Source organism: Haliaeetus albicilla, chromosome 16 (genome assembly GCF_947461875.1).
Source record: "Haliaeetus albicilla chromosome 16, bHalAlb1.1, whole genome shotgun sequence".
Lineage (NCBI taxonomy): Eukaryota > Metazoa > Chordata > Aves > Accipitriformes > Accipitridae > Haliaeetus > Haliaeetus albicilla.
The window spans coordinates 21,466,411-21,480,673 of NC_091498.1; the positions used below are offsets into that span (position 1 = coordinate 21,466,411).

The following is a 14,263-nucleotide window of genomic DNA, read 5'->3' on the forward strand; positions in this document are numbered from 1 at the left end:
CCCTCTCTCTCTTCCCTCTCGTTTCCCCCTCTATCTCTTTTCTCTCTCCTTTTCGCGCCCCCTTTTCTCTCTCTTTCTCTCTGCCCCCCTTGCGCTCTCTTTGCCCTCTCTCTTTTTACCCCTCTCCTCTCTCTTTTCTCTCGCCTCTCTTTTCCTCTCTTTCCTCTCTCTTAGCCTCGCTCTCTTTTTATCTCTCTTCTCTCCTCTCCTCTCTCTTTCCCCCCTCCTCTCTCCTTTTCCCTCTCTCTTTCCCTCTCTTTCTCCCTCTCCCCCCCTCCTCTCTCTCTCCTCTCTCTCTCTTATATCTCTCTCTTTTTTCTTTCTCTTTTTTTTCTTTCTCTTTTTTTTTTTTTTTTGGCAAGGCTATGATATAATACATGTTGCCTCCAAATTTTGGAGGGATCAAAACATTGATACTAATATACTAATTGTCATCTTTTTGTTTCTGAGGCTTACTTAAACATTTCTTAACAGTTATGCTTTTCATAAAATAACCAGTCTCAATTTCTAAAGTGGGGGAGAGAGTAGATTTCTCCATAATCTTTCCTGTGTTGTTTCATCTCTGAAAGAGGAAAATATCCATAGGCAGACCTCTTTAAGTTAGGAGATAAAAACCCAGCATGTCCCATCTGTCAAGTTTGTGCAGTTTCTTGAGAGATCCTGTGTAAAACACCAAGTGTCTGCCAGTTTTCATACTTACAATATCAGGAGTATACTCATGGACAGACAAAATATATAATTTCAGGGCTTCCAGAAATTCATATACTGTTAATTGGGACCCATACAAAAATGTGGCAATTCAATTAGAAATATAGCTGGATAAGTAAAAGCCCCGATGGGGAAGTAAAGCCCCATTTCTGCAGTTGTTTCTTCATACAGATCCTTATGCCTGCGCCAAGATTCATGGAGGCCATTGAGGTTCTGTGTGTATTGAACAGCAACAGTCTCAAGCTCTAGAGACTTCTTTGATTCAGAGGTTTAGCAAAAAATTATGTGTGTGTGCATTTCTTGTTCATTTGAGTTAGAAAACTAAACATAAAGCCAATTCATTCTAATTCTGAATCAAGTCAAGTGATGCAAACTCAGCTGAATGAATTTTCCATATAATTAGCTTTATCTATGAGACTATAGTGTAACACTACTTTTTGTTATACTTAACAGTAAAATGTATCTACTTAATACATACGAGTTACGTAGTTTCAAAATGAACAGAGATAACTTAATTTTACAGAAATCCTACTGTATTAGTTCTGTTTTGTGCAAGATGGCAAATGATAATGTTAATCAAAATGCATCAATGACAAATAATATTTCTGTTAAATTTTATAGAAATAATTTCCTCAAATATATTTATAAGTGAGATGTATACAAGCTAACAACTATGATTTCCAAACCCTTTGCTCTTCTGAAAGTGTCATAAACCTTACCGACAGGTTCTAAGCTTTATTAAAGTAATTGGCACTAAGCAATGCATAACATTCAGCTCAAGCATCTTTGAAAGATCCAGGCTTGTAACATTATTTGTATGTAGAAAACATAATGACTGGCTGGAAGTGCCAGCTTCTAACTGGTTATAGTACATACATGTGTTACTAAGTGATTGTTGACTTCAGTGGGACAATCTGCATGCTTCAGGTGGGACATAAATGTGGTGTACAAAGTTTCTAGTGTACCATGAGAAACTAAGAAGTAAATGAGTATCTGAAGGTTAAAGACTAATGTAACAGCTAAACATGCACATCTCTGGGTTGCTCTTTTTTAGGTAGGAGAAATACGTATATGAAATACAGTTTCTTTTAAACCTCACTGGTTACTTTTTACCACCAGTAAATTATTTCACAGGCTCAAATTTTTCACATTTGCTTTTGGCCCAGGTATGCTATATAAAAAACTATCTTGTCTATCCCGTATCCTTTTTTGCTGCATGAGTATTGAGACTAATGGGCCTGCCCCCTGCATGTGTTTGGCTTTGCTAGAAGCTTCCTCTGTTTTTCCAGACACAATTTTCCTTCCAGATGTTACTTTGTTGGAATTTATTTTCTGTGCCAGCTTCCTGTATGGATTTCTTCAGCAGGACACCTGGTTTGAGTCAAATTATACATAAGCACGCAGTAGGCTTCTGATTTCCTGGAATAGCTCAAAGATGGTTTTGCTAAACAATAAAATCTTTAGGCTGTGAATGATTTGAGTTTTCTGCATTGATTAGAGACAGTGATTATTTTAATCAGTGAATCATAAGAGGCATTTGGCTGAGTTGATCGAAAAATATATTTAAATATCTCCTGCAAGGATATAGGGACATACCTCGAGATTCCTTTTGATAGATTTTTTTTTTTTTTTTTTTGAAGATGCAAGTAATAAGTGGTCATATTTTTAGTCAACATTTTAGCTATTTTTCTAGACATGAAAATAAAAGCATGTAGACAAAGTGCTCAGAGTGCAAAATAATGAGAAAATGATAAAATATGGACAATTACACAAGTACATACACTAGATAAGTGGAGTGGGTAGCTTAAAGTGAATGAACTATTTACCGCAAGGGCACTGAGCACTCGCTTCTGTGTAGTGGTAAATGCAGTTACAGTATTGTTTGTGTAGCAATGAAAGAATTTAACCTTAAGAGTCATAAATGTATTCTAAAAAGAGTATCACCTGTGTTACTATGCCCTCAAAATTCTACAGCAAAAAGCAAGTCAAAATATGCCAAAAATAAATACCAGTCCTGAAGCACTTCACCACCAGATCTTGCCTGCTAATGTATAGCAGCAGAATGGTGTGGTGATTAAAGCACAAGCTTAGTATTTGAAGTTAAATGCTCAACCAGCATAGAAATTTCTTATATGACTTTGGGCAAACCTTTTAGTCTCTGTGTGCCTCAGTGTCCTTCCATGAAAGGGGTACAATGATTCTCTTACAATTTGTCTGTTCCACACATATGCATTATAAGCTTTTCAGTGTAGGGTCTGTCTCTTTCACATGCGCAGCATTTGGCACCATGATACTCTGTTTTGTGAGACAAAAGGGCCCTGAGTGCACTTAAAGCCCAAAGACAATTCTCTAATAATGTTTTAGATGGAAAATCTTCATTCAGCTTAGCAATAAGACTTCACAGAGCCTTACTAAGGATAAGTCTTCCATGCAGTTTTCTCACATAAATGTATGTATGGAGGAGTCAGCACATCTGTGTTCTTTACATTCTTTGCATTGCTTACAGCCTTATTCAACAGGCTCTGGGCAAATATGACACTGTATATCAAACTTGTTGTTTTTGATGATAGCCAGAAGTCGAAAGAGCTTTTTTAAGTGGCATGATGAAATGACAAAGCGAGGAAGCAGATCTGAGAAAGTGTATGTATCTGAAAATCTCATTGCTTTTTTCCAGCAGTTATCAATCAGTATAAGACAAGATACTGCCTCTTTTAATAACTCTTGCCTAATTTTTTAGGTATTCTAATTAAAAAAAAAATTGAATACTACCTTTTTTGGCAAAGTTTTCATAGAAGCAGAAATATGTTTACCAAAAAATAGTTTGCAATGCCAGGAACATGAATCATGTTAAGAATGATAGGTCAGCAAATTATCTCTTTCCACTGAGATGATTTCATGCTGACCCATTGACAATATTGTAACCATAGACTCACACGTTACTGGAGTACATTATGAGTTACAAGATGGATCAGAAATAAAAAACATCTATGACCTTATTTCTCCACTGTGGTGGGAAAGAAAAGCTGCTTTCATTATATTGTTTCACTGTAGGTCAAATTCTCATAGAGAAGATGTTCAGCAACCTGCAAAATGACAAGGAAGGTACTCTCAGGTATGCTTCTTGCACCAAATCTGAAGTATAACTTTAACAGTGTAGGAGCAGGTCCCATTCAGGTGATCGTATTTCAAAGCATTACAAGTTTGAAGCCAGATTTTGATTCCATATTCTGTTGGTTTACCCAGGATATTTAATCTAAAAGGATATTGACTTTTAGAAGGTGCCAGCTGTTCCTCAACAGTTAAACCTGCTCTCAAAGGTATGAAACATTCAGAATGGCAGCATAAAAATATGCCATATGTTTTGAAATGCAGCTGACTACACTAGCACTGTATGCTGTTATTGTCAGTTCTTAGGTGCTGGACATCCTGAATCACTTCTGAGTCATCATTGCCAGGGAGAAGGGATATCCCAACAGAGAACTTAGAGTTCCTCTGATACATACAGCAAGAATTTAACCTAAATTTGGTCAAGTAATTACCATTCCTTAATTTTGCTTATGTGTTAGTTATTGCATTCTCTGGGTATGCAGTCTGCATCTCTACTTATATCCATTATCACAACATGGAGAATCTCTATTGAAAGACTTGTGGTTTCTTCCTTTATGAGCTTTATTGTTCATTCAAATATGCATATATAGAAGTAATAATAATACAGCATAACAGTGTAACATATGTTGAGTACATTTTTACTTGTGTTCCTTTTTAATACAGAAAAGTTGTTTTTCATGCTAAGATTTGTCTTGTATCATATGTGTATGTCTACACAGCAGTGTCCTGAAACAGCACTGAAGGCCACTAGTTTGTACGTTAGTGTAACAGGTATGCTTCTGGCACACAAACTATTCCATGGAAGTGTTTTAGTAATCACTGGCTGCTCATGTAAATTCACATTGTCAGTCCAGCAATGAAAGACAGCTGCACAGAGCAAAGAGACTGCTACCAAGGCTGGCAGCATCTGGCCCTTTGCTCAAGAACCTATTGTTCAGGCATACTAAAGTGAAAAACAGAAATGTTATTTCTTGCCCTATGCTTAAACTAAAGCCTCAGTTATTCAGAACTATGACACTCATAACTTGTGGTCACTAAATGATCTCTTTTCAGAGAGGTGAATATTACTTTGAAATGTGCTCACAGAATTAATATTATAATTATACAATTTTAAATTTACTATTACATCAATAGTGCAGTGACAAAATTATAAAGCAGAAGAATTTATAAACTAAGAGCCAGACAAATCCATGTGCTTTGATTGTTTTTTGCAGACACCAAATGGTGGGTTTTTTTCTGACCTGGAGAAAAAAAAAAAAGTCACAGATAAAGTCAAACTCCAGTTATGAAGAACCTAAACAATGTCATATATCTTATAGAACAGTAATATGCTGTAGTACTCCTGTACTTTTCACCTCTTCTCTGATGCAGCTGTTATGGCTTACAGAACAGATCAGAGGTTGTACAAGTGCATTTTCCATGCTTTTTGTTTGACAGGCTGGTGTGCAGAATGAGAACATGTTGGGAAACCCATACTGTATGCTAGACATACTAGTGCATATGCCATTGCATTTTTAAATGAAGATATAACCCAAGCTGCAGGAATATGTTCTGGTGTTCGGTAACCAGCATGTATCCATAATAATTCTACTGGAGTTAATTTTGACTAAAATCACAATTTGGCCCATATATCTGGCATGAAATTTTTAGTGGAGATATTTGATTTCATTTTCAGTAATTGTTTATTTTGAACCTGAGAAGCAGTTTGGTAAATATTTATGGTAAAAATTAAGGCCTATATCCTTGATAGCTGTCAATGGTTAAAATTATAAGAGCAATCTGTGCTCAGCTGAAGTGTTTAAACCAGCAGCGTTCAATACTAGTGTCAGAAGTGGCTTCTGCATAGCTGACCTTGCCTTCAGGCAGGGAGATGGTCTAGATGACTTCTTGAAATCAATTCCAGACTGTTTTTTTCATGTTCTGTTGCCTTCGTGTCTTCCCTGCAATGGCAGAAATGCATATTTGCTGCTACTTCTTACTGGGAGAACAGATGTTTTTCAAGAAGTTCTGATGTGGTATTCTGTAAGCCATCACACCAATGAAAAAAGTAGAGCTAGAGATATCTGTAACAGAAATAATAAGGATCCTAATTCTTGCATCTTTGCTTATAGATGTGGGATGGTCTCAAGGAATATAAGTTTCCCATCGCTGGATTCCAAAACTGGTATTTTAAGTTGTGAGTAATGTGATTGATCTCAGTATTAACACTGTGATCTGAAAACTAGGCTGTTTTCAGGTACCGCAGGCTGGGCACCCAGAAAACTTTTGAATAATTTTACATAGGAGGTAAATGCATGCATTTTGAAATGGATGCTATTTTTTAAAACCCATTTAGAGCTAAACTGAGGAAAAAATGAGTCTGTGTTTTGATGAACTTTGAAGCAGTTGTTGCCCTGATTTGTGCTGTGGATGAGGCTAACGATATGTGGATTGACTGTGATATGTCTGAAATTTTTGGTTTGTAGTAGGTAGAAGACTAGTGTATTTAAGAGTTCTGTTGGGCGTGTTACAAATTAAAATCCAGTGTGTTTTCAGTTTACTAGCAAACTTTCTAAGAACATATTTCATCAGGGTTTCTGCACTTTGTGTGCTCTAACATAAGCTCCTCAATGTTGTGACTGGGAAGAATGATGAGCAGAAGCAAGAAAAGGTGTGTGAGCCTTTACCCACACTCTTTTGAGATCCTGTTTTTCAGCTTTGCCTTAGCTACTGGGCAGTCTCAGGAGAAAGCAGCAGGCTGTTGAGGCAGGCTTTGGATACTTAGTGTATAACTTTTGATGTAGCTCACATACAGTTAGTAGCATATACAGAACATTTTGAAAGCCCTGCACTACAGCAAACAACATTATGGCCAAAGGGTCAGATTTTCAAAGGCTAAGTATTAACCAGTCCGTCTTTCACCATCTGATGTTCTTGCAAGGTACTCAGACCCTTGACAGTGAATTTATGTGGTGATCTGCTTGCTTTTACTTTGTTTTTTCAAGGGCAGCTTAGCTCTACTGAAATTCCAGGTCCTGGATATAAACATCTTTCTGAAGATCCCGGCTTAAGCCTTTTGACATACCAAGGATACCTCTTACTGTTCTGGGGTTTAAAAAGAAAAGAAAGTGAACTGCAGAGGAAATAATTTGAGACAACAGTGAATTTGTATACCCAAATGGAAATCATATATGGCACTTAAAGAAATTACTAGTAGTAGATTAACTTTTTGTTACACTATACACAAAACCTGATTTTTAAAAAATTTTGTTGTTGTTGTTGCTGGTAGAAGGTAAAGAAAATCTGATAGGTGCTTGTGTGTGCATACATATATATATATGCGCAAAATGCATCCTTTTTATGTTCTGGAAGTGATTCAGAATGTCAGCTGAGTCAGCACAGGCTGAAAGAATATGATTAATATACATCAGTGATATGTACCATATAGACAAGATAATGTTCCTAATGTACTAGACTTTTTTCAGAATTCCTTACTGAATCCCATTTATGTGTGTTAGTCCAAAAGCTAGTTGGAAGGAAAAACAGTGTCCCACCTCCCCTCCTCAACGAACCTGTGATAATTTATTTACATTTTGTTCATATGACTAAAAGATGTTTGTGTTCTGTTTTGAAGAAACCAGATGCTCCTGCAGAATTTTTGAGAGAGAATTTGTGAGTAATCCCACTTAGTACCTCTGTTTTCAATGTGGAGCTAACAAATAATGTAATGATTCTGTGTATTCTATAGTTTTTAGAAGGGTTTACACAGATTAAGTGTACACCTGAGAGTGCATGCAGTCTACATGTACATCTACATTAGCAACTCAGGGTGAAGTAGGGATATTTTTTGGTACAACTCTGTGCTGTGTCAGTACTGGGATGTGCACTCAGCTGTGTCAGTGGTGTGCTCAAAGTGGTTTAATTCCTGGTAGAACTGAGGTTGAAATTGTGTACCTGGTTGCCACCTGGAGTACCCACTTGAAATGTGGATGTGGCGTTCTGCAGCAGTTAGCTCTCATGCATGGTGTGCACTCAGGCATGCAGCATCCAGTCTACACTCATTGCTAGTAATGACACAACGTGGACACTTTGTCCTCCAGTTGTGGCAGATTGCAGCAAAATGAACTCTGATCCTTCCCTTTTTGGATACCTCAGTCAGTTATGTGGATGCACCTTATGTGATATTTAAGTCCCTTGATGGCCATTACTGGCTACTCTAAACCACTCCATGGCTAATAAGAGAGGTGTTAATGTAGCAGAGTCCAAGATCAAGGGAGGATAAGCAGCATAAACAAGTAAGCATTTTCTAAACATTATCCTGATAAGCTTTTGAATTTAGTCCAATAAGCCTGTTAATGAAGACAGTATCTTACAGCACTTTAGAATTAAGTAATATGAAAAATCAAATTGAATCAATTAAAAGCCTGCGGTAAACGCAATAAGCTACTGTAGAGTTAATATATTTTTGAGGAAAAGTGGCTACATTCAACATGCCTAAGATGAAATAGTGAGGAAAATTTAAGTTCTAATGTTCTTTTCAAAGTTTCAAATATGGTCAGAGCTAGTTGTTTAGATATTTAGTAGGAGATAGTAGAGGTCTGTCCTCTGTTATTCTGAGTGACATTTTGTGTAATGGATATGTCAAAGTAAAGATGAAATGGTAATTAGAGGAAGAGAGAAAGGAAAAGAGAGAAGGAGCAGGCCAAGCAGGTGCCAATAACACAAAGAAACACAGAAACCTAGTAAATGCACAACATGGCTGTTGCGACTATGCTCTGCTACTTCAGGGCTAAAAATATGTTGGGAATTAATATCCTTGTTCCTAAAAAACTGTGTAAGGATTATTTTTTGTACCACTTGCTTGTTTAAAAGAAGGAATTCTGACAATGATAGGTGAAAATGCACAATAAAAGCTCACATTTAGTGAAAATACTTCTACTGATTTCTTCTTGTTTCTGGAAAAGGGACAGTTAGATATCACTCTGAGGGAAGTAAGATTCCTTAGCTCTAATAGTGTGAGATAAATGACATGCAAAGTCTTGTACACCCTCAAAAGCTTTACTTCCCATCACCTTCACTGCAGATGGTATAAAGGTTCTTTTTCCCAGTAGGGTTACTTCCAGCCAGCAAAGAGAATGAGACACCCCCCCCCTTAAAAAAAAAAAAAAAAAAAAAAAAAAAAATCAGTGGAGCTAGGTAAACATTAGGGAGTTTACCACTTCAAACCTGTAACCATACACAGTCATTATCAACAGAAACCCTCCTTCCTGTAACATACTCCGTCTGCAGACCAGCCCTTAAACCTCTGTCGGCCTCTGCCTCTTTCTCCACTTATCTACCATAACCCCCTTCTTTCTTTTTTCTGTTTGGCTTTTTATCTTCCTCTTGTCATTCCAAGATTTATTCCAGCTGCCATTTTCTCTCCTTTTTTTCTTACAAATCTTCCTCTAATCTTCATCTCTCACATCTTCTGTTTTTCTTTTTCCTTCTCATATATGGATTTGCTTATAAGGATTTTTCACTTGCTTTATCACCATAAAAACCTGCTGTGACTGCAGCTGGTACACACTAGTATCTGTCTCCCCATGTTATCTTTGATACTGCTGTGTGATAATCAAGGCTAGATGTTGAGATTTAAGAGATCATTGTGCCTCATGACAGGCTACTAAACTGCTGTTTCAGGAAGGACTGACAGATGCTTCTGTTTCTACACATGGTTGTCAAAGCTGTGGGACACTGGTAGGTATTCAGATGAGAACGACTGGAGGAATCAAGCCCTTCCCATTAAGTATATTGGGTTGGTTTCAGAGTCATCCTCCCAATTTTAAGGAAGGAAAAGAAATCTATTTCGAAGTGTTTTTTAAAAATCTTTACTCTTAAGACAATTGTAGCAATTTATCCGTTCAGGGAGGTTCAAAGAGAGGATCCGTGAAATGTGTTCTTAGGATTCAAAATAATTACATGGTAAAACTTTTGGTATCTCTGTGTTGTGGCATCCTGGGACAGGTCTGCAAACTTCACTGTATTTATTCATTAATTACGTTGTGATCTAACACTCTTATCAAAAGAAACAGGATGAGGACATGTCTGTTAACGAAACAAAAGCAGAGTATCAGACAAAACAGTTCCCTGAGAAGGAATGCATTTGGCAATCCAAAGAATAGCATGGAATTCATAGTAAACAGAGCACACATTTCTCAGCAATAAATTAGCCTAAATGTACATAGGCAATTCACATTTCACTTTGTAAGTGTTATTGTAGCTGTGCAAACTATTATGCAGAAAAAGACAACACTATCTTGCTGCAGACTGAACTAAATAAAGCATTTAGTTTGGCTGCTTGTAAAAAATGTTGCTAGATTTCCCCAATGCATTTTCAGAGTTTATTTCTAGAAGGTGGTTTGGTTTTTTGTTTGTTTGTTTATTTTTACTGATTAATGTTAGTACTGGGATTGGAGATGGTAGTTTATTGTCACAGAAAAATACCTTGAGCACCCTGTAGTCCGGGGGCTGCACTGATGAATTAGTTTAGGAGTCTTGGGACCTTTTTAATCATTCATCTGCTGTTTGGCTTCAGTAAGTCTCTTCTGTTTTCTACATTGAGCCTGTTTTTGCTAATTAGGGAGAGTGAGGATTGTCTTCTGTGAGATGTTAATGTACTACATATCTTCTACAGGGCAATGCTCATCTTGGTTGTGACCTTAGTGCAATAAAATAAACAATAATCAATTAATCAGTCCATTTACCAGTTAACTAAAGTAGAAGATCACCAACTAATGCTGTTTTTTCTAGTCATTATCCTGCCGTAAAACTTGGCAAATGATCGTTGTTCTGACTAGTTAGATGCTCAAGGTATAGTAAGGCACTTAAGTCTAAGTTAGAGCTTTGACTTGCACATTGTTGGACCATCCTGGCTTCTGTTTAAAAGTTTCTCATTCTAATGGCTATGACATATATAATGTAGACACTTGAATGTATCTTCACCTTAAAATAAACATGCAGAGAAGGAAAATGTGGAGACCAGATAAGAAAATGTTATTTTACAATTTGTGACTTAAGACAAGAAGACCACAGACCTTAGCTAGTGTAGTAATTGAGTAAAAATGTTGAGAAAATAGTCTAATATTGTGTCTTTTCATGCTGCAACTCTGTAAAAATATCATCATTATTATAGTAATCATAAAAATAAATGCAGTGTTGTCACTGTTTAGTAGCTCTACTATCTGCAAGAACTAGGCAATACCACAAATCTAATCTGAGGTAAAATTCTTTGCACAGTGAATACAAGCATTTCCATTAAGGCTGAAGATGGGCTACTGTGAACTCCATTTTAAAATATAGATTACAGCTTATGCTAAATTCTTTTGCTTTTACACTTTTTGTTTTCCATTTCTTAGAATCTGACAGATGTGCATCAGGGCAGAATGCCCTATGAAACTTCCTGCTTTGAGAATTCTTGATGGAGTTGTTCCAGTTCTGCCTGTGCAGTTTCAAATACATGTATTTTCTAGCTGATTTTAAGACCAGATCACAAAGAGCTAAGCCAATTGCAGTAGAAAGCAAATTTAGGACTACGTCCTACCTGGCTGGTGACTGGGTATCTAGCTGTACAAAAGAAAGTGAGAAATACTTTCTTAAAGACTTAGGTCGTAGTTCTAATACATTTATCAGTATGTGATTTCTATATTTGGTAGACTCTGCAAAAATACATTAGGATGTAGGGGTGTCCTTGGAACATGCACAGCAGCTGGCCAGGAGGGTTGATTAGTATAAGTGGCCTCGGTTTGAATCCACTGAGGACTAGCTCCATGAATGACTGACATGGAATTCAAGGTAAACATATCCCAAAATGTAGAAGGCAAAGAATATAAGAAACCTGTGATAGGCATCCCCCACCAATGCCCACCTTCTTCCATTCTAATTTTGGAAGGAAGATTGAATATGCATTCTTTCTTTTGGGCCAGCATTGAGTTATGAAGATAAAGGAAAGCATAGAGAGCACACTGGCAGTAAAACTGAATGGAATGTACCATTTTTTTCATTATAGGATGATGATGGTAGAGGCTGGAAAACAATACTGAAAATATGGGCATGCAAAAGCAATTTTTAGGTGGCAGAGATCTACTTCATGCCAGAGTTTTAACTAGCCAATGCTGTGTATCCTGTGCAGTCAGTGCTGGTTAGTATGTGTTGCAAAGCTCTTTAGGAAGGTACTGCCTCCCACTATTAGGTGAAATACTATTCTTCTCAACTTAGGAAATTTTCCAGATCCTTTCCAACTCAGCTGTATGTTCAGGTAAGTGTTGGAGCTTCCAGCTGTTCCTCTGATTCCATTATAGTATCATACATCTAATTTTTCAGCGATCTGTGAAATTGTATGTAAGACCTGGATCTGCTATGCATTCTAAATGCATTTGCATGTTAAAATACAGCAGGGGAAATTGTGGTGACACAGCAAGCAAGAAAAATTTAAGTAACCTAACTTGGCATGAAAATAGTAAGACCTGATATATCTTTAAATACATTGATTTATATATCTAATAGCATTATTTGATAAAAAACTACCCTAACACAATAGTTTCAAACTTTTTTGGTGTACATACCTCTGAACGTTTTTCAGTGATGGTCTGGGTCCTAATTAGGTAACGTGTATTGGCATAGGCTTGTTTCCTTTGGTAGTATGTCTTGTAGACATGAAAAGTAGTCCATGGATCCTCAAATGTCTTCAGACTATAGGTTTTCAACCTATTTGTTGGTATTTTAAAAAAGCATTTGGAAAATAAATTTGTAATTAGATTTAAGGATGATTTTTTCTTGGTGTTTGCCTTCAGTGATTTTTACTATTATCTCTGATCATGCTAGGTGGAAGCAAGCCTGGACCTAACCTTCATGATCATGAAGGTTCTCCCTTTCATGAGTGGGAAAACAGTCATTCTGTCTATAGTCTAGACAACTACAACAACTATTTCTTGTTAGAGAAGTGAAATCCATGAAAGAGTGATCACACTTTTGTCTATTTAGGGCAATATGATAAACAATTAGTTTGATATGCCCTCCAACACCCTCAGGTGCCTTTTCACAACCTCCTGCTGGAAGGCTGAGTGCCTGTAACGGAAGTTCTGACTGAGCATCTATATGCCGGAAGAAGGTGAATCTCAGCTCTTACTCTTTTCTTCCTGCTGTTAGGCAGAAGTTGTAGTTTAGGCAGGCAAAATTGGCTTCCACTTGCAATTTTTTTCCCATCTGTGCAAAGACTGTGATTCAGGATAGAGCAGTGAAAAATTGTGCCCTTCTCCCTTGTTCCCCTTCTTCCCTTACAACTGGCAGGCAAGATTTCACGTGTGTGTTAGCAACTGCCTTTTTCTGAACAGGAGGTTAGCATGATGGACCATAGATTCTCAGAACTGTGAATTGCACAGTTATCTTCATTTTTTATCTTTCAAAATATTGCAACCAGGTAATATTTAAGGATTCTCAAGTATTTCTTCAGTACTGATGCACTTTGAATTATTAAAATATTCTTGAGCTGCAATGGATTCACTGTGTTCCTAGAGAAGGCACAGCTGAGTTTTTCTCTTTGATGTTCGGCCAAGCAACATTTATCTGTCTTTTAAAAGATGGCAAAACAGAGCTGGTGCTCCAAATGCTCAGAGCCTTTTGTTTTATTTCCCTACCTATTTATTACTATCAACTGCATTGGGAAGAGTGGAAGAATAAGAACCCCATCTTTATACCAGTTGTGCTGGCTCTTAGCAAAGCAAAGGAAGACAGCAGAACTTCAAATGAAGCAAAATGTTCTCTAGCTCAAGGATGCGTGGGCAGTCTAACTCTCTCTGAACCTCTGAACTGTGCTCTTACAGCTTCTCTGTGCCTCTATTTCTGTAATGATTTTAACTGGCAGATACTAATACTTTCCTGCCCACAGGAGGAATATGAAGATTATTCAATGTTTCTAAAAAGCTTTGAAGATGAACAAAGTTGCCCCTGCAGAGCTGTCTGTGGTTTCATTAGGAAGGTGCAGCAGGGCTGAAAAACTTACTGGTTTATTTTGCTGGCAGTTAGAATAATTTTTTCTGCTCACTGGAGGAAAAGTTGTTTTTCTTCACTATTTGATAGGCTGGGTTGTCCTGTGAGGCTTGAACCAAAGCAGGAGGTGTGTGATGCATGAGCTGTGGTATACAGCAGGTCTGCCAGACAAACTGCATGTTCTCTGAAGAGCCAGTCCTGGCTCCCTACATGACCCATTCATTCCTGGCCTGTAACATCAGCAAATTAGGACATTTCTGTCCTAGTCTGTGCAATGGGAAGATGAAGTTAAGGCTCTAATCTTTTCCCTCTCCTGACCACTGGTCTTTTCTTGGGGGAGAGTTAAGTAGCAGTTCATATCTAACCATTCCTGTAGTCATGCACAAACTCCATGTGTTTGTCCAAAAAAAAAAAAAAAAAAAAAAAAGTGTTCTGCTTTTTT

General features: G+C 37.3%; 1 long non-coding RNA gene across 5 annotated transcripts in view; it reads left to right on the forward strand.

Annotated features, from left to right (window-relative positions):
* LOC138689289 (uncharacterized) overlaps positions 1-14,263 on the forward strand; it is a 350,596-nt gene that overhangs the window by 151,289 nt on the left and 185,044 nt on the right. For 3 of the 5 annotated variants that reach the window (XR_011328157.1, XR_011328160.1, XR_011328159.1), the window contains exons 6-7: positions 3,760-3,820; positions 5,928-5,992. The exons of the other annotated variants lie outside the window; for them this stretch is intronic. This is a non-coding gene — a long non-coding RNA (uncharacterized lncRNA). The remainder of the gene's footprint in view (positions 1-3,759; positions 3,821-5,927; positions 5,993-14,263) is intronic. 5 annotated transcript variants of the gene reach the window in all.